We start from the raw sequence: 26,500 nt of genomic DNA, 5'->3' as shown, positions 1-26,500 counted from the left end.
ATGTTTTAATGGAAGAGTATAAGGGATGACCAGTAAAAAGCAGGTATCTTAAAGAAGTGCAACTCATTGGTCTCCACAGACAAAGTGGGAGGGTACGCCAGGTTGGTAGAAGAATTAAAGCACAGGAGGTCTGATAATTTTCCTAGTCTTGGGACTCCTGTTGGGCCATGTTCCCTTGACAGTTGCCACCAACCAGAAACTGGATGGACTGAACAAACACCAAGAGCATAGGTAGCTGATGCATGGAGAAAGAATTGTCATATTTAAGAGATGTCTGTTTGCTGACAATTTGACTGTTCCAAGAAATTATATTTCTGAGAAAGTAAGGTGTGCAGATGAAAGCAGGATTCAGGCAATCTAGGATCAGTAACAGGGTAAGAGAATGAGAGCAAGATGCAGAAGGGTTAGCTACAAAAGTCTTATAGACCTCTGGTCATCTTCCACTGAATGCTTATGTTTGCATTTTCTTCTTTACTTTTAGCTTGTGAAAATTTGAGTTGATGTGTGGCGCCAGATTAGGAAATTGCCCAGGGCACAAGAATACCTAGTTATAGTTGTGTATGCAACAAAACTGTGATAGCTGTTTGAATAATATTCCCACCCGGAACTAATTATCACACAGGCAATGAGGGGAAAAAGAAGTAAGGACCTGTCTCAGCCCTGTGGTTGTATCAGAATTGCAGTACTGAAGCATCTACTAATCTTCATAGATAAACAGTAAAATGTAGGCGTCAGGACTTAAACAAAGTCAGCCTCCAGTGGGTAATGCTACTTCCAGATTGAGCACATTTTTCATTTAAAATGTGGAGATATTATTTCAGTGTTTTGGGAAAACAAGTTTAAGCATTAAGGATGTTTAAACATGCTTCAGAACATTTTAGTATTTATTTAAGTCATGCTGATTCATCAACAAAATAGCTTGGGCATAAGTCGTCCACTATTAGGTAAGCACAAAAGATGACTCATGACATAATTCACATCCTATCTGGCACAGAATTCACCATGGCTTTATTATTAAGAGTTTTTCATATTCCCAGAGATTGCTTTGAATTCTAGATTAAGATTTTAAAGATCTCAGCAGAAATTTCTGGAATAATGCATAACTTTTCATGGCTAAAAAAATGATAAGTACACCTGGTAAATCTAGGTTTGATTTAGGTCTGACAAAATAACAGACTAGAGTGAACAGATGACACCTTGGCTATGACTAATGGATAAGCTGCCTTCTATACTGGAGATGAATAATCTATGACTTTGCTTGCCTGTAGTGCAAATGCAACCTCCCATCAAGTGCTTTCAGCAACTGAGATGTGGCAAAAGACTTCACGATATGAACGGAAGATTTGATAATATGTGGTTTATATTTATGATGGGACTCACCAAGCAGTCTAACATATCAGGTTTATTCTGATCTACTCTGATGATACCATATCAGATACATATATAAAAAATTCAATCCAAACCAAGCAGAAATTTCTAAACATAGTTATGTATACTGAGGTATATGTTCTAAGGCATAGTTACAGATACAAATCTGACACTGCATGATGGGAGACAGTGTGCTGTTTGTGTTGTGCGCAAGATTTGCAATAAAAATATTAATCAAGAACAGTATATCCCTTAGAAGAAGCAGATGCACAAACTGCCAACAACAAACTGGGTTTGCAGATGTGGCCAACATCATACCCAATTTATCTACAGAAACTGCAGGCGAAACCATGGACAAAGTTTTTTTTTTGTTTTTTTGAGGAACAAGCACTAGATTTATGGTCGCATAGGCATAACAACATGAAAAAACCCTTACAAAGTGAAAAAATAATACTACAGGATTACAGAACACCAGTTATTGTGTGACAGTGTAAATATCTGGGACATACCATTTACCCTGACAATAATCATTATAGCCAACCAGAGCAATAGAGTTGTTTAGAAAACTAGTGGAGACCCGGGGTACAAAGGAAGACAGAAGTACAATGGACCCCCTACTTAGAAACATGTTTCTGTTCTAGAGATATATGTCTTAACGGCAATATTAAGCTGTAAATTATGCAGGTGTGGCTAGCAGGATGGTGCAGCATTCCGTATATAGAAGTTAACAATGAATTGTGTGTGTGTGTGTAATATGTACATACTCGGGCATTGTTGACAAACTCAAGATGTTAGGTATAAACTCTTATGTCACTTAGTTGATAGCCAGCTGGCTCACAGAAGTTAGAACTGGGGAGTCCACCTCTGCAAAGAGGCCAGTCATAAGTGGAGTCCCTCGGGGATTGGTTCTGGGACTGCTTCTTTTTGTCATTTACTTCTCTGAAGTCAAGGCCAATGTCAGTGTCCTCTGGCTGACAAATTTTGCAGATGATTGCAGATTAGGAGCAGTCATGGAAACCCCCACTGAAACAAATATTCTTTAGGAAGGGCTGACACAGACAAATAACTGGTGTCAGAGCCTTAGACTAAAACTAAATGCCAAGAAATGCATAATTGTATCCTTTGGGAAGTCATCCACCCCAGGTAACTATCATATTGACAACACACCCCCTAAGAGCTAATCCAGTAGTCAGGAACTCTGGGATACACATAGACAGTAATCTTGCCTTTGACCATCACGTGTCTATAGTATTAAGAAAATCATTTTATGTTGTGCAAGTTATAAACAAAGGTATGGCATCTAGGTCCAAGGAGGTCATTGTTCCACTGTATTCAGCATTTATCAGACCTGTCATTGAGTACAGTTCCCCCTTTGGTATGTACCTAACCAGACTTATACAACAATTGGAATGTCCACAGAGGCTCCTAACTAAAAGAATACAGGATGTAAGTAATGTGTCCTATGAAGACCACCTCAAGGTCTTTTCCCTGTATTTTGTCTGCTACAGGTTGTTGAAGGGAGCTCTATGCCTAGCGTAAAAGACATTGTCACACCCTACCCTCATGGACCTCCTGCATATCCGCAAAAAAAAAAAAACGGCACCAGAATTATCTGTTCTAGAGACTTAAACCTTGCCTATGATATAGATAGAACTCACTGGAGAGACAGATATGTATCCCAGAGACTACCTCTTCTCTGGAACAGGCTCCCTAGCCACGTGAATTAGAGTTCCTCTCTAACCCGGTTCAAGTGTAATTTGGACAATTGGATGGGGAACAGGAAATTCATCCCTGGTTTGGCACCAATGTCTCTAATGGACACAGGCATCCTGTGAAAGGCTCACCTCCAAGGCCCCTGCTTGTAAATGTTTCATCTCCCAAGCCCCTGCTTACACTTATCAAGGGTACCAAAACTTGTCAGGCATTGGGGATGCATGCTAGGCTTAAAAAGGCCCTTGTGGTCATTGATCTACTGAGCACCTATGAACCTATATGAGTATGTGTTGAATTTCAGAATGAAAACACAGTGAAACTGAAGTCAGCAATGCCTGCATTCCATAATTCAGCATATAGAAAAACTCAAAACATCTAAACTAAAACTGATCACAGAAGGAAATATATGGTTTCCTTTTGTGACTGGAACACCAAAACCCCACTACACATTGATAAAATTTGTCTGAATAGTGATCGTGTTATAGAAGGGGTTTTGAAAGGTAAAGTACTGCATTAGAGTTAAAATTAGCCGGAATTAGTTGGGTGGGCAGGGGAGAAAGCCCCCCCCCCCCCACCATCACCTTACTAATACCTGCTAACTCCAACCCTGCACTTTACCATTAAAAATCCCTTTCCATAACACTGCCACTAATGCAGACAGCTTGGACACACACACACACACACACACACACACACACACACACACACACACACACACACACACACACACACACACACACACACACACACACACACACACACACACACTACAGTACAACTATGCCCTCTCTTAAGCCTACCCTTACTCTAAACTGCCTCCACTTGCACAAACATTCGTACCACCAAAATATCTAAAGGTTTCGGCATTAGTTTCTCAAACCCACACCTACCTTACCCACAAACAGTCAATGTTCTGTTTACTTGAAATGTTGAAATTTCGATGAATGACATGATTGATCACATTTCTCAATCATTCACTCAGCCAGTTCGATGGAGTGGATGACACCCCCATATACATATACATATACATATATGATGATGTATGTATATATGTAAAGCCCAGGATGTGCTTAACCTGTTAAGTATGTTATTGGGTAAATAAGATTATGTGCATAGTACCCTTTAAGAGAATAAGGAGCTTATCTTTTCCATTCAAGAAAGGATATTAAGAAACATTTCTTCACTTTGAAGCTGGAAAATTGATTTTGTCATAATGGGTACAGAAAGAGTCGTCTCATTCAGTAACATCATGGAGTTACACATGGAATTAATACAGAATAAAAGGAGACAGATGAGAGAGTAATGTAAACTTAGGAGCAGTGGTACCATGAATCTGGGAATTAAAATTTGAATAATGCATGAAGTAGGAGACTTTTATTAGCTCTCAGTTTCTGTGCCCTAATGCTGAACTGTGGCCAGAGTTCCTTAGAATGTATGAATCTGTTGTGCCTAAATGTGCTGCAGAAGTTATAATGTGTCAGGTCATCCTGCAGAAATGAGTACAGGAATAGAAGCATCTACAAATGCCACAAGTGATCAAGGTATCGCTTCCAACACAGGAATCAAAAGGTCGACCAGATGGAGACCAGGAGTGTGCAGCCACTGGCCAATGCCCTATGTCAGTGAGAGACAGTGTAGGGCTCTATGTTCTGCACTAGTGCATGTTCCTCTGTCTGTGAGAGGGTGTAAGGGTTCTGCACTACTGTATGTTCCACTGCCCATGAGCAGATGTAACTCTTGGCACTGTAGGGCTGTGTGTTATGCACTAATGTGTGTTCCTCTGTCAGTGAGAGGGTGCAAATATAGGCACTGTAGGGCTGTGTGTTCTGCACTGGTGTATGTTCCTCTGTCCATGAGAGGGTGTAACTGAAGGCAATGTAGGGATGTATTCCCTGCACTAGTGCATGTTCCTCTGCCCAGGGAAGGTGTAACTTGAGGCACCGTAAGGCTGTAGGTTCTGCAGTAGTGTATCTTCCTCTGTCCATGACAGGGTGTGACTCTAGGTACTGTAGAGCTCTAGGTTCTGCACTAGTGTATGCTGCTTTGTCTGTAAGAGGGTGTAACTCAAAGCAGTGTAGGGCTGTGTGTTCTGCACTACCATATGTTCCTTTGTCAGTGAAAGTGTGTAACCCTAGGCAGTACAGGACTGTAGGCTCTGTCCAGTTTCATTTACTAGTGTATGTGCTGATGCCAGTGACCAATGTACACGTACAGAAGTATGCAGACATTTCATCTTTGCATATTCCTAAATGCCATGTTACTTGTATTACACTCACAAAGGTATACCTGTTCCACAGTGATACTCATAGACAACAGGTGCATCTGGAGTTTCTCTTTTCCTCACTATTGCCACAAGATAGACACAAAAATGTAAAACCAGCTGGGAAAGTGGGGCCTCATCAAGTGAATAGGATAATCTGGGATAAACAGTGTTCAGCAATGGAGAGGGAATGACTGCATCTCTCAAAGGGAGGGTTGAAAAGGATGGGGCAAGGAAGATGTATGGCTTTTCTTAAAGTAAAAAGTAAACCTAATTCTATTTTATATGTGGTTTACATGATGACATCATAGATTCGTAGGTAAGTAACAGGCTAGCTACTCTTGAGGGTCATTTAAGGCATAGCCAATTTCCTTTGGTGAGAATCAAACTTGTGTTTCTTGTCTGTGAGGTAAACACCTTAACCATTATGTCAACACACAACCCCTTGATGTGCTATGCTTGATGTGAATAAATTATACAATGAAAGTCTATACATGCATGTAAAAACAAACTGTAGGTACTCTTGCACAAAAGTCAGGACTGACATGCTAGAAATACACAGTGAGCTATATTATAAACTAAATTGCTTATTGGTTGTCACTTCCAGAGTATAATGAAAATAATTGAATTGTTTTCAGCTTCTAGAATGTAAACCATACCCATTACACATGTATATCCCCCTAACCTAAGATACTGCATGCTTTTAGACAGCATACCTTTTCATCTAAACTTTAACTTTTATTTATTTTTTATACTTTTCATCATTGCAAGTTTAAGGAAAAAAACTCATTTAACAAACCACATATTTTGAAAAAAGCATTTAAGAAAATCTTTAACTTTATAAAGTAAAAATGTTATAAAATTGTCGAGAGTGTTTTTAACATTCTAGAAAAAGTCATTGCATAAAATATTTTTAAAACCTGTATGCCGTGGTACGCATGGCATATGTCTTGTTACACCTTTGGCTAGTTTATGTCCTGCTTGATGACAAGACTGATCTCATTTCTTGAAAGAAAGGACATCACCAGAATATTGCTTCCAAGGACTGTTCTGCATAATATAGATTGCATCCCCAGAGAGTGCTCCTTGAAAAACCAAGGTAACTGTACTTACAGATAGCAGAAACAAATTGTCAGTGTGGGTGATGCAAGTAAGTCCCAAAGGTACATCTGCAGCAGAACAACCACAGCTAAGAGAACACAAATCAGGCCATCTCAGTGGAGTTCGGCTTAAGCACTCATTTATGTAAGAATTTTTTTTTTTCATTTTTAAGTATGGAGACCGCTTTAAATGCTAATTACAAACTCTTGCAGTTTGAACACACAGTTATTTGTTTCATTGTATCATTGTTAAGGATTTTCTCAAAAGCATGTCAGGACTCAGAAGTTACTGTACAGAAATTTTGTTATAAATATTCCACCCATTTAAAGATTTAAGTCTCCTGATGGCAATTACGTTAATTTTGATTTGTTTGGATTTTATTTACTTCTGGTACATCATTTGCAGAAAATCTGCATACAGACTAAGAAATGTAATAAAACACAACCCAGCCATTCTTTCATTAGGCTAAATAGATGCTTCCTCTGACTGTAATAACCAAGGCCTTGGAAATATACCCATAATTCAGTACTATGGAGAGGTAAAAAAGGCACTGAAATAAGCAAGCTTTTCTAACATAATTAACAAAGCAATTTTTTTTAAAATCTTACCAAAACATGTATCAAATGGAAAAATTGTTGAGAGAGAATTCCCTAGCCAAAAGAGGAGAAATGTTCATATATGAAAGTGTTGATGTCCTTCAAGGATGCATCTGCAGTCATAACAAATGGGTTGTCCTGTCGTCAGGCAGCCCTTCGGTCGGCCGGATTCCAAAGTCTAGGTCTGGCCTCGGCTGGTGTCGCACTTCACCCGACGTCATCTCTGCTGGACTTCGGGTATAAAGGCATCAGCCGACGCCATTTTCCTCAGTCTTTCTTGCCGCGTGGCGCCCGAAGCAGAAGCTGTTCGCAAGTGCCGGTCGGTCAGATCCAGAGATTAATACTACCGAATACAACTTCGAAGACTTCTAAAAGCTAAGTACCCCGTTGGGGACTCTTTCTTGCCTCAGCCGATGTCAGAAAAAGTAAATAACTGTTTAACCTGTGGGAAACAAATACCTCATAAAGATTTCCACTCTTACTGCTTACCTTGTTTAGGCCCAGACCACGACGTAGCAGCTTGTTTAGCCTGTGCTTCATTCAACCGACGAACGCTTAGGCGTCGGTCGGAGTTTGCTGAACAGTTTTTCGGCTCAGAATTTGCGTATATTATGCCGTCGGATCCTCCGACTACCCAAATAGTTAAGAAACGCAAAGAAAAGGACCGACACTCACGGTCCGCGGTTTCGGCCGAAACCACGGTAAAGCAAGCCGCGAGTGTCTCGGTTTCGGCCGAAACCGAGCAAGCAGTTCAATCTACAGCCGAATCCATGACTACTACCGAGGCCCCTTCTAACCTAGCTGAATCGGCCTCTGAAATTTTGCCTACAAATGTGGTTTCTTTAGAGTTATCGGACACCATCCCTTTGGATGTCTCTACCCCAGCACGTGGTGCTGCTAGGCCTCCTGCAGCCATGTCTATCAAGGCCTTTGCCAGGGCTAAAGCAGCCAAAACTGCTAAATCAGTGCCTGTTAAGCCCCCTCTCACAGGCCCAGCTCCAGTTCACAAATGCTTACTTTGGCAGAGGATCTCATCTCTTTAATAAGACGATCCCAATCTCACCCAGACAGGGCCTCACAACCTCCTGAAAAGAGACCTAGAGCAGAGCCCCCAGAGCCAGGTTCCTCAGATGACTCTTCAGATGACTCAGACATTACAGACCATCCAGAGGCTCATCTTTCTACTTATGAAGATTCTGATGCTGAAGAATCTATTCCTTCTGCCTCTCCACCAGAGGAATTTTCTTTTGGGGAAACCTTACATGCCATGCGAGAGCAATTCCAATGGCAGGGACAAGATTTCTCAGATTCAAGAAAAAGGCTTAGGACCTTTTTACACTTACCGCAGCATAGGCCCTTAGCTATACCTCCTGTTCTTCCTGTTGTGGATGATGCATTTAATGATGTTTGCACTGCTCCTGATACTTTACCTCCAGCCCCTGCTAAGCCTGACAGGTTCTACAGGGTACGGACACTCATCACCACTTATACAAGGCCCCTTTTGCAGATCCAGAGACTATCTCCCAGGGACCTAAGGCAGTTGCTTCGACCTCAGCTAAAAACCCTCTCCCTTCTGATAGGGAATCCAGGTCCTTGGAGAGATGGGGTAAAAAAGTATACACCTCCGATACTCTCTCAGCTAGAGCTTTAAACTGTCAGTTTCATATGATCCAATACCAAGAGTTTATGCTTGATCAACTAACTAAGAAACTGTCCTCTGATGAGTCCTTAGATAAGAAATATGTTCTAGAAATGGTGAATAACATTCAGCAGGTTAGTAACCATTCTTTAAAATGTGGCTATGATGCACTGGAGGCTTCTTTTAGATCAGCCATGACTGGCACAGTTATAAGAAGACATGCATGGTTAAAAGAGCAGGTTTTGCCGGATCATGTTAAAGCAAAGCTTTTAGATGCTCCTATGGACAAGGTCAGTCTATTTGATTCTCCTGCACAACAAGTAATGAAGAAAATGGAAGAGAAGGCAAAATCTGTGCAAACAGTTGAAGATTTCTTACAGGTACAGCCCCCAAGGTTCAGCAGGAACTGGCCTTCCAAAAATTGGTCCTTTCCAGACTCCTCTAAAAATCAGAGAGGCAGGAATAGACGTCCCAGAGGCAGAAATCAAACCAGAGGAGGTGCCTACAGGGGACGCCAGTGGCAAGGCAATAACCAACGAGGCACGGATGCACCACTACCACTGCAACAGGACAATCACAGTGACTTGGTTCTAACACCGCCTACCAGGGAACAAATAGCAGCACCTTTAGGCGGAAAGTTAGCCTTATTTTCAAAAAACTGGCACTATATCACAAGAGACAACTGAATTTTGCAAACTATCGACCAAGGCTACAGGTTTCATTTCCACACCTTACCAGCAAAAAGAGGAATGCCAAACCTGCCACCAAATCAAAAATCAGAAGCCCTAAAACAAATAGCTCACTTAATAAAGATGAGAGCTGTGGAAAGGGTACCACCTACAGAACAGGGCAAGGGATTTTACTCCAGACTCTTCCTAGTACCAAGAAAAGAGAACAGTTGGAGACCTATTCTCGACCTGTCCGCCTTAAACACATTCATCATCGTTCCAAAATTCAAAATGCTGACCCTACACCAACTTCTTCCCATGCTGGGCAAGGAGTATTGGTTGGTAACTCTAGATCTCAAGGAGGCATACCTGCACGTCCCCATACGACCAATTTGCAGAAGATACCTCAGATTTCTTGCAGGATCAGAGCATTATCAATTCTCAGCATTGCCCTTTGGCTTATCTACTGCGCCCAGAGTGTTCATGAAATGCCTGGCATCAGTAATAGCTCATTGCAGGCTTCAGGGAATCCAAATTTATCCATACCTGGACGACTGCCTGATACAAGCGGACAACAAAAGCAAGCTAACACAAGACTTACAAAGGGTCATTTGCTTACTACAAGCCCTGGGATACACAGTCAATTTAAAAAAGTCAAAACTGATACCATCCCAGACAATAACATTCTTGGGTGCAGAATTGGACACAGTAAAACAGATGGCTTTCCTAACTGCAGAAAAGCAAGAACAACTTCCTCTGTACTTCTTGGCACTAGCAAAGCAGAACAAACTAACAGCAAGAAAAGTACTACAGGCCTTGGGGTTCATGGCATCCTGCATAATCTTGGTCCCCCATGCCAGACTGCATATGAGAAAGCTACAGTGGTACCTAAAGAATTTATGGTCTCAACACAAGCACAGCTTAGAAACCGAAATACCACTAATTCCATGCCTGAAACAAGAGTTCCTATGGTGGGCTCAGACCTGCCAGGCAAACCCAGGATTGTCCTTCCACAATATTCCAGCAAGCCAAACCATCACAACGGACGCCTCAGATCTCGGTTGGGGGGCACACATGATGGACAAGTGCATTCAAGGCTTATGGACTCCAGATCAACTGCACCTGCACATAAATCAAAAAGAAATGCTGGCAGTAAAACTAGCAATCCAGAATTTCAGACCATTCCTCAAAGAGGGACAATTGATGATAAGGACAGACAACACCACAGTCATGTGGTACATCAACAAACAGGGAGGCACTCATTCATACCCCCTATGCCGAATGACTCTGGACCTCTGGAATATGGCTCTGAACTACAAGATTCAACTACAGGCAATATTTGTACCGGGAAAAGAAAACACCCTAGCAGACATGTTAAGCAGAACTACCTCGGATGCTCACGAATGGATGCTACACCCGGACATCTTCAAGGCCATCACAAAAAAATGGGGAATACCACAAATAGACCTATTTGCATCCCCACTAAATCACCAGCTCAAGAAATTCTGCACAAGGACATACCACCCTCTTGCTTGGAAGGTGGACTCTCTATCCTTCAATTGGAAAGGCCTGACAGCATATGCATTTCCACCCCTTCCTTTGATGCACAAGGTACTACTGAAAATCAAAGAGGAACGACCAAGGATAATTCTGATAGCTCCAAATTGGCCAAGACAACATTGGTATCCATTACTGAGGAGCATGTCTCGGGGAGGAACGTGGTCTCTACCCCTGATTCCTTTAATGTTGACTCAGAGCAACTACAACATCTTGCATCCAAACCTGAAAACTCTACAACTCACTGCCTGGAACATTACATAAGAGCATCTAACCCAGATTTATCCCAAAGGGTTAAAGACATTATCCTTGAGGCCCGCAGACCTTCTACTAGAAGGAACTATGCAGGAAAATGGAAAAGATTTGTCATTTGGAGTATGGAAAGAGGGAAAGATGTGTCAAAGGTAGATATTGCCAACATCCTGGAGTATTTGGCAGAGCTCCTACATACTGGCCTGTCCTATTCCTCCATCAAGATACATGCATCAGCTATTTCTGCAGAATACAGCCTCAATCCCCCTGTCTTCTCGCATCCCCTACTCAGGCAATTCCTCAGAGGAATTAAGAATGTGAAACCTCCTAGGAAACCACCATTACCAGCATGGGACTTGAATTTTGTGCTAGAAAAACTGACACTCCCTCCATTCGAACCAGCAGCAACAGCAGATCTTCAACACCTATCCTGGAAAACTGCTTTCCTTCTGGCAATTACTTCAGCCAGAAGGGTTTCGGAACTACAGGCTTTAATGGCAGTACAACCCTTCCTGATCTTCCATCAAGATAGAGTATCCATGAGAACTAATCCTACATTTATGCCTAAGGTGGTATCCAGACTGTCTCTAAACCAGGCAATCCACCTACCTACCTTCTTTCCCAATCCACAAAACAAAGGGGAAAGACTGCTTCATACCTTGGATGTACATAGACAGTTGCGCTACTACCTGGACAGAACCAAGGGCAATAGAAAAACTGACCAGCTTTTAGTAGCCTATGCAACAGGAAGGGAAGGAAAAGCAATTTCCAAACAGACAATCTCAAAGTGGATAGAAAATTGCATAAGATTCTGTTACTCCTATCATGGAAAGCAAATTCCACAGAACATAAGGCCTCACTCTACAAGGGCTACAGCCACTACCACAGCCTTCTTACGAGGAGTGGCTACCAAGGACATTATTGAGGCTGCTACTTGGACCTCCGTGCATACATTTGCCAAGCATTATAACTTACCTCTATACTCTAGATCCCGAGCAGGGTTTGCCACTGCAGTGTTGCAAGGGATCCTAAGTACACCATAATTCTTATTCCTCCTCCCCTAGTTTGGCCATGGTATTCTACCCATTTGTTATGACTGCAGATGCATCCTTGAAGGACATAGTACAGTTTTGTACCTACCATAAATGTAGATGTCCGAACAGGATAGCATCTGCAGTCAGGATTACCCACCCTCCTTCCCCTCTGTGGTACTCCTAGGGTATTGCCCACCTAATAGCTAGCTGGGGGGGATCTCTTATGGTGTATTTGTTTGTATATATGTACATACATGCATATTTTCTTTTTGCATTTGCCTTCTATTGTTTGGAAAACATTGGCATTTACCCAAAAATTTAGCTATCCAAGAGGGCTACTGGCATCTGGGGCAAGAAACACTGAGGAAAATGGCGTCGGCTGATGCCTTTATACCCGAAGTCCAGCAGAGATGACGTCGGGTGAAGTGCGACACCAGCCGAGGCCAGACCCAGACTTTGGAATCCGGCCGACCGAAGGGCTGCCTGACGACAGGACAACCCATTTGTTATGACTGCAGATGCTATCCTGTTCGGACATCTACATTTATGGTAGGTACAAAACTGTACTGTGTGCGGGGTATATCATTTCAAGCATTGCCACTATTATTTGTAGCAGACTGCAAAGCTTAGTCTGGTTATTACCATGTGAATTTGTCATTGGAACAAGAACATTGGCATTACAGTACAAATCTGATCTAGGGAAGGAGAAGAGAGGGTGTTGGTGTATTGGAAGTCCTATGGTCCTGCCATTACTAGTAGCAGCAATACTAGACACAATGTTTTCTTTCCTAACCTAAATATACATTAAGTGATGCATTGCTGGATAATAAATTACTTGTTTTGTGCACATAAGTGAGACAGTTTGTGCAACTAATCATATATTTATAGATTTATTTCAGTACAGGAGACTCTTTCATTGTACGTGATTACACGACCTGGTTTGTTTAATGTTTCTGATGTATTGTCAGTGTAGAGTAACCTTCTCACAGCACATTTGTTTGTTCTGTTCTCTCCGACATGACCTGACTCATCATAGTGAAACGGATGTACAGCAGTTCCAGCCCCCCACAGTCAGCTCTTACCAGATTGGAATGCAAACCATGTTGATAACCTGACAAGGTGCTAGGTTATCTGACATGGTCCGGATGAAACACCAGCTGCTTTGCATTTGTTCATGTTTTTTCTTTACAATGATGAATGGCAGCAGTTTGTAGATGAAGACATTTAAAAGTTTCATTGTTGTTTTACTGGCAGACATCTTTTCAGTCAACAAATCATCTGTATGGAAAAGTTGTTTGTTTTAATATTTATGCATATGTGGCTATAAATTAATCTATTACACAGATTTCTGGTTCTAAAGCTGGTCTGGTTTGGACAGAAGGATATAGTTTAAGAGCCATTACATAGCTTAGTTAACTGATAGCAGAGTAAAGGAGTGCATTGCATTTGTTGTTATTTGGAAGAAGCCCCCTGTGTCATCCTGGCTTATAAAAAGTAAGAACAGGGATAGCAGCCATTTACTGCCACATTCTCAGTTATGACCTTGAGTCACTTATTTTGAAAATTTTCTAATGTTTTCATAAAATTTTAAATGGTAATAGGCCAACTCAGTTTCCCTTGTTAAGTTAAGCAAAGCAAGGCAAAGAAATCATGATTGTCACATTCATAAAAATATATTTTCTTTGAAATCCTTGGAGTTTTTACAAGTCAAAAATAAATTGATCAAGGCATGCTGGAGAAGAAAGGCTCAGCCAGTGGGGACTTATTGTGAGAACAGCAAAAATTACGAGTTCTTCTTGTGCTGGTGGATGGTGACCAGCAGGACAGGACTGGTTATTCTAAAGGCATTCCTTGAAACAAAGCAAAGGCAATCAAGGCCACACAAGAAGAGGAAGGTGAGAGACAGATAAAGGAATGACAGCTCACACCATAAGTGTATTGATGCATGCATGCATGCAAGATTTAACACTTTACTTGGTGAATATCCTAACTGCAAGAATACCTCTCATCTTGTTAAGTGAAAGAAACTTGGACAAAGCCTAAAATGATGGAGGGGACAAAATCTGGACAGATTTTAAATTTTTTTCTTATAAATGCAAAGGTTGCTATAGTAACAGACTGAATTAGTGTGCATTTTCTGAAAATATGAAGTCTGAAACTCAAAATATGTCATTTTTAGTTACTTCAATCCTCAATGATTTGCCAGAAAAACACATATTTTATTAGGAACAGATCAGAAATATAAGCCAAAAATCTGGGCGTTTTGCACAAATCTGAACAACTGAGAGGTATGGAACAAATCAACAGTTACAGGTCCTTTAATAATGTGAAGTAAATTCTCAAACAAGTCCAAAAATGTGCATTATACATTTCAGTGAGTCAAACCAATGTGTGCTGCCACATTTTGCTTTTTTGTTTTTTTATTGTGAGAGCCATAATGCTTTTCAGCTATTTAATTATCATGTAGTAGGTAGGCCTACAAGTAATAAATGGATGGAAAGCCTTAGGTTTGATCCTCTCTAGGTCCCATTTTGTTGTGTGTCCCTCTATAGAAAAGCATGACAAAAATACTAATACTGTGAGCTGGAACATGTTGTCACAACTAAGGACAGTGGCCAAAGCTTTTTGAAGAAAGATTCTGACATCAAAATTAGAAAAAGGGCTTATAAAACAAAAGGACAAATAATACAGTTGTAAAACAATATAAATACTTATTTTTTTTAATTTATTTTATTTTTACATTTGTTAACTGGGTTAGTCCAAATGGGCCCAGAGAGCCCTTTTTAGTGGAGACCCAAGGAGAAAAGCTCCAGGAAAGTAATTAAAAAATATGAAAAACCTAACAATTCAAGTTGTAAGATACTTAACAATACAAAAACAGAGAAATATACAGTATGAGTTTATACAAAGCAAAAGTAAAGCATTTTGAGAATGTAGTAATAATCGAAAAATAAAACCATAAAAATCTTTATTTCATAAACAGTATAATCCAGTAAGTGTTTTCATCTACATAAGACTTCTTCAGACTGAATGAAACTTTAAAAGAAACACATTCATATACTGACACTAATCACATCAATTAAGACAATTCCCTTAATTAAACAATTAAAATGAATCATGAAACTACTTAATGTTTCTTCCTTTTTAAATATATTTTAAAATTCTCCTTATTATTAAGCCCTGTAGAACTGCTGGCATCCAACTTCATCTGCCAGCAATACTCTCTCCAGTCTAAATCATGCTCGGTATCTATCCTATTATTAAAATTAAAAGAAAATATATCAGTTTGCTGTAGACTGCTGAAAAAAGCAAAAATCCATTCATTAAACAACAGTTGTGCACAAGGGTACTGATAAGAATTAAAACTTCAAAAAAAACTTTGGTACTTACGTATTATTGCAACCACTTTTCAAACATGGTGTAATTTATAATGTCATCGCGGAACAAGTATATAGGAAAGTAAAAAGGGTTGTGCGAACTCCAAATAATTTGGGTATTACATGGGTTCTCAAAGGGGAACAGGCATAATGGGTAAATTCCTCTTCTTGGGGACTGTGCATTGCCAATGACACTTACTGAAAAGTAAAATTAACCTGGCCTCTGCTACACATACCACGTATGTATTTCAGTAGTTACTAACTTCCATCCTGAGATCATCCATCTGCCTTGGTAGACAGTCACACATTTTATGAGGACTATACCAAAATTATGTGTAAAAAAGTTGGACATCATCCGCAAATCTGGACAGTTGACAGGTATGTATAGCTGGAACTGCAGTTAGACACAAGTGTCTATTCGCTACACTTAAGCAATCGCTCACACTCGGAAGAAAAGCAGCAGTTATGTGCAATGGGCCAGTTCATGTCTTGCTCCGGGGAAATGATCAGTGCATGACACAAACACACCTTTCACCCGTAACTGAAGTGAAGGCCTGCCTGCTAAGTAACGATGCCACACATTCATGTCAACATGGTGGTGCATGACATCTGGCCGAAACCTAAAATAGCAGGAGGACAGGAGGCTAAAAATCTGGGAACATTTTCAATATTTCTGCAGTTTGCGATTGACACAATTATGTCAAATGCTGTTCTCGCCACCTGAAAACCACACGAGTAGTTGGTGCTTACATATTATCGGTTAGAAAAGTGGTTCCAATAATACGTAAGTACCAAAACTTTAATATAATGTACGTTAAAATCAATAGCAGCAGAAATAAAAGTTTACTTCAGTGTGGCCAGGATGAGCGCTTTTGGCCTATGCATTCATCAGATCCTGATAAGCAAGAACACACACACACTTTTAAGCAGTATATCACCCAATCACATTTCTCCTCAATTTTCTTCTCTTTAATACCAGTTTTAAAGGAACTATACCATTGAGTCCGGGATTCAAATCTGCCTGTAAGTCTGCTATCCACCGAGTTTCCAGTATTTCAATCTTGTTAACTAAATCACCTCTCCTATTATTTACAAATAGTTTTGCTAGAGCTAGAAACAGAAATTTGGGTGTCCTTCAATGTGATGGGCTAAAGCATCATTTTGTATCGACAATCTAATGCCACTGAGATGGCATATAGTATTCTTTTTTTAAATAATCTGTTCGTTTTCCCAACATAGAATACTGGACAGCTTTCACATCTCACTAAATAGACTATGATCTTGGTGACACAGTCCAGTTAGGTTTCGATCTATACTCTCGTCCTGTAACTGGATGTATGAAGGAATTACTAGTATCAATATAGGGACGTGCTTTGCATCTCCTCCAAGGGAATGTGCTCACGCTACATGTATAATTATTGTCATTTAATGACAGATGATGACATTAAAAGTATAGTAGGTGAAACAACAAGATTTACTTTTAAGGACAAACCGAACCTGAAAAGGATTTTATGTCATAAAAATGTATCTCCTTCCAGTAATTATATGTGTAGGATGGGCACGTTCCCTAGCAGGAGATGCAAAGCATGTCCTTTGTCAGTTTTTGTGATTAAAATACTGGTATAATATCTTAACTTTTTTAATGCCTCATTTTCTTCATTAGTTAAATTGTAAAATCTTTTTGTAGGCCTCCCTTTCAATAACTCTCTTATCTGCCTTTCTGCAACTGTAAGAAATGCTTCAAGCTCGGGTCTAAATGGAGGATTAAAACAGCTTGCTTTCAGAAAAAAAGATTAGTATTACTCTCTTTCTATTCAAAATAAATTTCAAATTCAACTTTCTCATATATTCCCTTAAACTATTAATAGCATCACACAGCTCTGTTCTGGCTGTAGGTACAAAAGTCCAGTCTTTTCTCAGGACTGCCATATCATTTAGATCTAAAAACCTGCTAGATAGATTGACTATTTTAAACTGATAATCAGGAAACGTACCTTTTAATACCTGGCATTCTTCTTTTTCTGCTCTCTTTACTTCCATTTGCTGCTGCTGTGCTGGTCACTCCTTTCTCGATTCACTCCTCTCGGAACAGATGTCACCTTATGAAGATCTTTATGGAATAAAGATTTTTATGGTTTTATTTTTTGGTTGTTCTTTAAGTATTTAAAGTGCTTATAAAACATGAGAATATATTTAAAGAGGAAACAAGGTAGGATTCAAAACCAGCATGGAATGGATACTAATTGCATTTAATTCAGATTGCATGTTTACTTTTAGTGTGTGCCAACTAAAAGTAACTATGCCATAGAGCAACACCACAGCCTGGTGTCCCCTTGAAGCCTGCAATGGCAGTCTAGCTTTACTTCAGAAGAATGCATATAGACCAGTATGTCATCACTATGGTTCTCAAGATTGCCTTCAGGTTTTCTGTGGCACACTATCTTCTTATTTCAGGCTCTATTTGAATTTAATCTTTATGTATTAATAAAGCACTATGTAGCCAAAGGAAGACTTGCTGGATGTTTGCATTCTCTAAATTATTTGTGTATACTGCATTTGGCCTTGACCCTGTGTGTTGGGTCATGCCTGAAAAAGGTCTGCGGTGAATAAGTCATCCTGGTTAATGAAAGAAAACAATAAAAGCTGGTATTACTCATCATTTTGGATTTGGTATTATTTACTATATGCTGTCTTTGTCTAAGCTGTCTGGGACAAGACTGTTTTAGTATATATTGTCAGCAGCTAAAACTTGAGTTTCACAGGTATTAAACTAATCCCAGTTAAACACAAGAGCTTGATTTTCAATTATTCAGGGATTAAGTCTTATTTTTAGTGACATCTTGATGATGAAATGCTACAGGAGGTGGTATGGGCACAGAATGTTGGTTCATCATTGCTGATAAAAATGTGGCAAATGACTGTAAGGCAAGCAAAAGAGTTTCTTAAAATAAAAATACTTTCTCATTTTGGATGCTGGGCCATACACACACACACACATATATATATATATATATGAATTGTATGTCTGCAAGTCAAGTACTACTGCCATAAACATTTCCTTAATACCAGTGTCAATTTCTGAAGCTTTAGGAATTGTAGTCCTATGCATTTCTTGTAATAACAAGGTTACATACGGGTTTGAATCAAATTCAGTCTCCCTTTGCCTACCACGTGACTGTTATCAACTCTCTTAACTTGAAAAGAGGCATGTATATATAGTGGTATTATCCAGTTAACAAGCAAATCAAAAAGTACATATTTAGTTGCTAATGCATTTAAATGTTATAGCTTAGTCAGTAGTACTTGGAAATACACTGGCAATGCAGCTGGTATGCAAAGCTAGGCAGTAAAGGAATTAATCTGTGTTTTTGTTATCTGGTATTCTCATCCAGATGGGTACTTTTGTGATTTTTGATGATGTTATATTAAAGTTGGAGAGCAGAGAAGCATGAGTGGTAAGTTTCATAATTTGCATTTAATTACCCTGTGATAGCACAAGTTTGCATGCATGCATCAGCCCACAGGTATTGTGTAAAATTTGAATGCAAGTGTTTTGCAGCATGTTATTTTATTCAAGAAGTGATGTAGTAGGTGCCAGAAGTGTGATCAAAGTTTCCAGGATTACATTGAAGAGTAGACATGTCTTAGATTCATTTGATGATAACATGCACAAAGCAGACTCATACACCCTCCTACACACCCACACACCCCCATACAAAGGTTTACTTGTTTCAAATTATTAGTTGGCCCATTAAAAATTATCTTACTGTCTATATTTTGCTTCTTGGTCAACATTTCTTTTTTTTTTTAATTTTTTATCAAGGTCGGTTGAGATGTGTTGATTAAAACAGCTGCCAAAACAACAGATCCACTGTTATCTTTTTTGACTGATTCAACCTTTGGCGGTCTCGGATCTGACTCAGATCCTGTCTCAGCAACTTCAAGTTTGTGGATCCAGGACTCTGATTCCTCCCTTACCCATAATTCCCTCTCTCTCTTCCCAGAATCCCTCAGATATCATTTGCTGCCTCTACACAATGGTCATGTGATTAAGGGCTCTGATCTCCTTTTGTTTTCATGTGGGGAAAGTTGTTTTAGGATTCTAATTTCATATTCTTTTCCAAGTGCATATCTTTTCTCCCTATACTGGTATTCTTTTGCCATTTTTTTTGCTGAAAAAAGTTAAGGTTAAAGTTTATGTAAAGTTAGGTAGATACTGTTGTTTTCTTAGGAGTAATATTTTTAGGCTTTTGGATGTGGTTCTTCTATTGCCTGGGTGGTTCCCTGTCCTGACGCTTTCATTTATTTTGGTGGCTGAGAGGGTTTGAAGGACCCTGATGTGGTAGAGCCATTCCCCCCCAAAAAACTGATAAAATTTTAGCAGCACCTAAAGACAGGACACACTGTAGCAAAGGTCTACCTGTAGATGCCATTGTCATAGTGACAGCCGCTAAGAAAGATCTCTCAAAGGACACATGTCTGTCCATCTCCCTAACAGGGAATCTAGGGCTTTGGACAGATTCAGTAAATGGACTTATACTTCAGTGACCTTTACTCTTAAGAGAAATGAATTATCTTGCCCACATAACATGCGTCCTGAGGGAATCGACTAAAGAGTTTACCAATTCCCTGTCTCATAATTTGCAACAGATATCCAAAACAATGTAGAATCCCAGCTGTCTAGCTTGCAGTTTTTATCTAAAGTATTCATGTGTCTGCTTTCTAATGCAGCTGATGGTATGGCCAGGGCAGCAGACATAGCCATATACCATCATGCCTAGATGCATTTATGTGACTTTGCACTTTTGATGGTGCCACCTTATTCACACCAAAAGTTAAGGAAGCATTCAGCAGAAGTGAACAGGAAGTTAAGACCATGTCTGCCATAGGAATCAATTTCTCTACTCCTCAGAGGACTTTCTCAAGACATCAGGGAGGAGGAAAGAAAATGTGTTTCAGAAAATCATAGTATTTTAATCAAGATGCACCTGTGGACAGACACCCTTGGCGTGAGGGGGGTAGTTTCAATTGACATCACCCTAGGGGCAGAGGCAGTTGACAAAACTAGAGATTGCAGTCCCTTTTCTGATAAATGTTTCCAGTGCTCCTGAAGGATTGCCTGGCTGCCACATTCTGGAGGTGGTTAGGGGGTGCTTATTCCTACACCCTCAAACCTGGCAGGCTGTCCCTTCAGACTCATGGGTGTTAAGGATAATCACCAGATAATACATAATTTCCTTTGTTTCCCCTCTTCAGATAAAGACAATGTTTCCTTTAGTACCACCCAACCAAATGGAATCTGTGGCAGCAGAAGTCAGAAAGCTGTTAGAAAAAACAGACATCCAGCAGATCCTATGAGACCAATTAGGATCCAGAGTCTATTTTAGTTCCAAAAAGACAGGGGGCATAAGGCCAATCTTGGACCTAAGTCATCTAAATCAGTTTGAAAAACTGACAAAACTGACAAAATTCCAGATGGTCACAGTTCAGTCTATTTTGCCTCTGCTGTAAAAGGATGATTGTATGTGCTTGTTAGATCTCCAGGATGCTTACTACCATATAAAGATAAACAAGTGCTCCATCTCCTTTAAGGCTGGGAGTCAATCATTTCCAATTCAAGGCACTGCCCTTTGGACTCACCACAGCCCCCCTGGGTGTTTAACAGATGAGGGCCTACGTAATGGGCTACAGGCAAAGGCTTGGATCCCTTTTCAGCACCTTTCCTCTACATGTCTTGATTTTTTTGTCATTTGTTAAAGAAAGGGTTCAGTTTTTCCACTATAAATGTACGTTAGCAGCTATTTCCAGTTTTCATATTGGGCAGAATGAGACTCCCATAGCTTCTTTAAGAGTTTCTAAGGCTATTCTAAAAGGGACCTTTTTGCTTCATCCTCCTATAAGAGATCTAATACCTCTATGGGATATTACATTGATGTTTCAAGCCCTTACACAGCTTCCTTTCAAACCTGCAACTTCAACAGATCTGAAATTTTTGTCATGGAAAACAATTTTTCTCAGAAAGAGAATTTCAGAGCTCCGGGTCTTTTCATGCAAACCACCATACCTGGTATTTCATAACATGGCGTCTGAATCTAATCTTAACCGATCCATAAACCTTCCAGTTTTCTTCCCAAAGTTTTCAAACAAAGGAGAGTATAATTTTCATTTGATGTTCATAGACAAGTTAGGTTCTATGTCCACAGAATCAAAAGTTTTAGAAAGTCAGACCAGTTATTTGTTGCTTTTTCCAAAGCTAAGCTAGGACATGACATTTCCAAAGTTACTCTTTCCAGATGGCTGTCAAACTGCATTATGTTCAGGTTTGATAAATTGGGCTTGTCATTATTGACTAGAAAACAACAGCTTATTCTAGAAGATCTGTAGTAACTTTGATTGCTGTGCAACACAGTCTACCTACTGATAAAATGTGTGCTGCTGCCACCTGGTCTACAGTTCACACCTTTGTTTCTCATTATAAATTGGATCTGCAGTCTAGACCCCGTACTTCTCTTGGTTGACCTGTCTTAGGAACATCCTTGATACTAGCCAGGTACTTAGTGGCTAGAGAATCTGCCCCAAAGGTTGAATGGGATGAAAATACGATAAAATGGATCTATTGTCATTGTAAGTGCATAACATTCATTTTCTAGAGATTATATTTTATTAGCCTTGCATATTTAATTTGTTTGATGATTTACTTACAAAACTGCCTAAAGAATGTGTGTAAATAGAAGCACTACACTGCCTGATGGTTTCTGCTTCATTCCTGGACACCAGAGCCAGAGCTCGCACATTCTGCTACTGCTGGCTTCATGTACAGCATAATGCTACATCTTTCCAGTCAAAACTACTCAACAAATTCCAGCGCAATATTCTGTTCAGAGACTGAGCTTGCGGGACTGTACTTGCAAAGGATGGAAACGACAGTTATGATGTTCCTAACTCTGGAAGAGATTGAAAGTAAACAGATTAAAACAGTAGTTACAGACATTTCTAACGTGGTGGGTAGGGGAGAGGAAGAAGCTTAAAACAGTAGTTATAGCCATTCTAACTCAGTATGTAGGGGAAAGGAAGCAGCTTAAAACAGTAGTTACAGCCATTTCTAACATGTACATAGGAAAGAAGACACAGTGTAAAACAGTAGCTACAGCCATTCCAAATTCAGGAGGTAGGGGGAGAGTAAACAGCAGAAAAAAGTAGTTACAGCTGTTTAGGCCTTATTTCCTTAGGCATAGTGTACAAACAGTCCACTTCCTTGCTGCAATATTAATGCTCCAATTAGGGAATTTGTTTTTATTATTAGGGGTGACAGGGTTTTGGATGATAAGGTATAATACCAATAGCATTTTTCCAGTGATGACCATGGTGCTGCAATCATAAGGTGTCAACAACAGTCATGTTCCTTCTAATGCCTCCAGAAATATCCCTTAGAGATGGCAGTAGATGGGTCTATATTGCAACATCAAATGCTTAAAACAGCAAACGATGTTACATCGACACATTTTCAGCGAAAGCTGAAAATGTCGAATCCAAAGAATAGCGATTTCTTTCCTAGGGAAAGAAATCGCTGTTCCAGCCCCCGCAAAAAAAAAACATTACACACTTCCAAACACATACACACATACCCAGTCCTAATTATAACCCCCCAAAAACCAGTAAACAACTAAATACACATATGCACATAACCCAAACATACATTTAACGAAAAAAAACAGTAAACATTTTAAACCATATGCACTTACCTTAACCCGCACCCTAACCCTAAGGCCAGTAACTCTCACAGATTTACATAAACAGCCCCAAACACATGCACACTTACCTTAACCCTAACTCTACCCCCCCAAAAACAAAAGTAAACAACTGAAAACACATACACATGTAACTCAACCATACATTTAACATAAAATATAAAACAGTAAACACTTTCATACATATGCACTTACCTTAACCCGCACCCTAACATTAAGGTCAGTAACTGTTGCACAATCACACTCAGGAGCTATACCGGACAAGGGACCACACTACACTTCAGAACATGGCAAAACAATGAAGCGGTCAAGCGACTTCTTTCCCAGGGAAAAATTTCGCTGAACAGCAGTTTCGCCTGTTCGCTCTACATGTCGACGAAAACGCATTTGACACAATGCGTTTTTGTTGTACTCATAGGAACACCACTAGATATAAAGTATAACAGAGTTGAACATTTTCTGTGTGTGTGTGTGTGTGTGTGTGTGTGTGTGTGTGTGTGCGCGCGTGTGTGTTTGTGTGCGCGTGTGTGTTGTGTTTGTGTGCGCATGTGTGTGTGTGTGTGTGTGTGTGTGCGTGTGTGCATTTGTGTGTGTGTGTGTGTGTGTGTGTGTGTGTGTGTGTGTGTGTGTGTGTGTGTGTGTGTGTGTGTGTGTGTGTGCGCGCGCGCGCACTTGTTTATGTGGAGGCAACATTAAATAAATTGTAAGAAAGCAACGTAGTATACTGCAACACCATATTGCTATGTATAGAGTTTTATACCTTAACATTTTATGGACTTCCTGTATGTGACAGCATAGACTGTTACATGTACATTTGCTGTATGGACACACAAATATTTTTCATCCATTGATGTCAACTCGTCTCTGACAACTGTAGCAAGCCTATGAATAACTGTTGTGATCCATCAAGTTAATAGGCAAATAAGGAGTAGATGTACATTGTTATGTCTGTTAGTGTGTGACACACATACCTGCAGACAACTAAGAGTTACCAGTCCACCTACTGTGAATTTTTTGTGAAGTGGCATGAAGCCGAAGTACCTGAAGAAAACCCAAGCGAGCACAGGAAAGACATGTTGATTCTTCATAGAGCCAGATCAGAAACCCGCTTGCTGTGAGGCAGCAGTGCTGCTCATTGTACTGTTGTATGTAAGTATGCCCAGATAGTCCACATCCACTACCTACTAGTCCATCATGAAATTGGACCAAAACATCCTTATTAACAGCAGAAGAATAGAAACAGTTTGTAATGTAGCACTATTTGCTTTATGGATTTAGTAAAATTGTTGATTATAAATTCATGTAACAAAAATATTTTTAATTTACTTGTTAAACAGGTAACCCCACAAGGCATAAAATTCCCTTTTTCAGAGGCAGCCATGGAGAAATGTCTAGATAAGTGATTTGCTCATTTATGCAGTCTGCGAAAGGAGACTGGGGGAATAAAACCCAGGATTAATTTACTAGTAGCACACACACTTAATATCATGTGCTAAAACTGAAAGACAAATTCATATTGCAAATTTCAGTTAATTTGTCTGCAGGGGGTTTAGGCAGCAACAGTAAGTATAACAAGATGTAGCAACTGTCACTATTTATAACACTTTTTATAATCACTCAGTATATTTTTACACGGCCTTCATCTTGGAATTAGAAAAAAATCAATGTATTTAGAAATAAAACAATTGACTGTATAAGTATAATGAATTGAAGCAAGAAATAGGATACTTCATCTTTTATTGGGTGCTTATTTTTTTAGCATCATGTTATTTACATATGGTCTTGGATAGAAGAGGAGGCTATGTTTGATTTAAGTTTCCTCGTTTAATTCCATAGAAGGCAAGAGCATGTCTGGGAACTAACAGTTTTGTTTGATATTAATAAGAGCAGATTTTTGTTATTAATTTATGGAATAAGTGAAGCATTTCCAGTAGTATTACATAACTGGATGATTTCTGACTAGCAAGACTTCATTTAGCATGAAGCCACACTGCTGGCTGCATTCAGGAATTCCACCCACATGCCACACAAAAGCTGTTTCCAAGACTTCTGTGAGATACAAGTGAGATGTGAGTTGTAAGTGTCATGGCCATTCCTAGACCAAACTGCATGCAAGGGAATCATTGTATCAATCCTCTAGTTCAGTACTACTACTTTAGTTACTAAACGGACATTGCAACATTCTGCCAATGGCTCGTCATGTGCCATTAAGACATCTTTAAATACTAAGGCTGACCACCTATTCAGACAATATACAGTATCTCCTTAAAGTTCTCTGAGCTCTATCTGCATTTCCTCACTAGTCACTTTTTCTCTCTCACTGTCTTTCTTCATCTTTATCCATCCTTCACTGTGCGACATTCAACCTCTGCTGCTATGAAAATATAGTGGTAAAGATGTCCTTTGCTATTTTTATGTGGCACATTCTTGGACTTTCTTCCACTCTTTTCCAGGAAATAAATATCCCTCAGCATTCCCCAAAGTATCCTGATATCCTCCTTTGCCATATTTCACCTTACCACACCACCCGCTATACCCTGAGCCTGTCTTATGCCACTGCAGGAGTTCGCTGTGTTGTATACAGCATTCTCATAGGACCTTATCTCTGTCTGCATACTCAGGAGTTTGCTGTGTTGCATATAGCATCCTCATAGGACCTTATCTCTGTCTGCATACTCAGGAGTTTGCTGTGTTGTATATAGCATCCTCATAGGACCTTATCTCTGTCTGCATACTCAGGAGTTTGCTGTGTTGTATATAGCATCCTCATAGGACCTTATCTCTGTCTGCATACTCAGGAGTTTGTTGTGTTGTATATAGCATCCTCATAGGACCTTATCTCTGTCTGCATACTCAGGAGTTTGCTGTGTTGTATATAGCATCCTCATAGGACCTTATCTCTGTCTGCATACTCAGGAGTTTGCTGTGTTGTATATAGCATCCTCATAGGACCTTATCTCTGTCTGCATACTCAGGAGTTTGCTGTGTTGTATATAGCATCCTCATAGGACCTTATCTCTGTCTGCATACTCAGGAGTTTGCTGTGTTGTATATAGCATCCTCATAGGACCTTATCTCTGTCTGCATACTCAGGAGTTTGCTGTGTTGTATATAGCATCCTCATAGGACCTTATCTCTGTCTGCATACTCAGGAGTTTGCTGTGTTGTATATAGCATCCTCATAGGA

At 39.8% G+C, this 26,500-nt stretch overlaps 1 protein-coding gene across 4 annotated transcripts in view; it reads left to right on the top strand.

Annotated features, from left to right (window-relative positions):
- The window catches only part of LOC122791672 (ras association domain-containing protein 8-like), a 753,416-nt gene that overhangs the window by 526,381 nt on the left and 200,535 nt on the right, over window positions 1–26,500 (top strand). The gene's annotated exons all lie outside the window — the stretch shown is intronic.

The sequence above is a fragment of the Protopterus annectens genome, chromosome 17.part0, assembly GCF_019279795.1.
Source record: "Protopterus annectens isolate FY-2018-M chromosome 17.part0, PAN1.0, whole genome shotgun sequence".
Classification (NCBI taxonomy): domain Eukaryota; kingdom Metazoa; phylum Chordata; order Ceratodontiformes; family Protopteridae; genus Protopterus; species Protopterus annectens.
The sequence above is the reverse complement of the archived record's forward strand: the minus strand, read 5'-3'. Positions and strand labels throughout refer to the sequence as shown.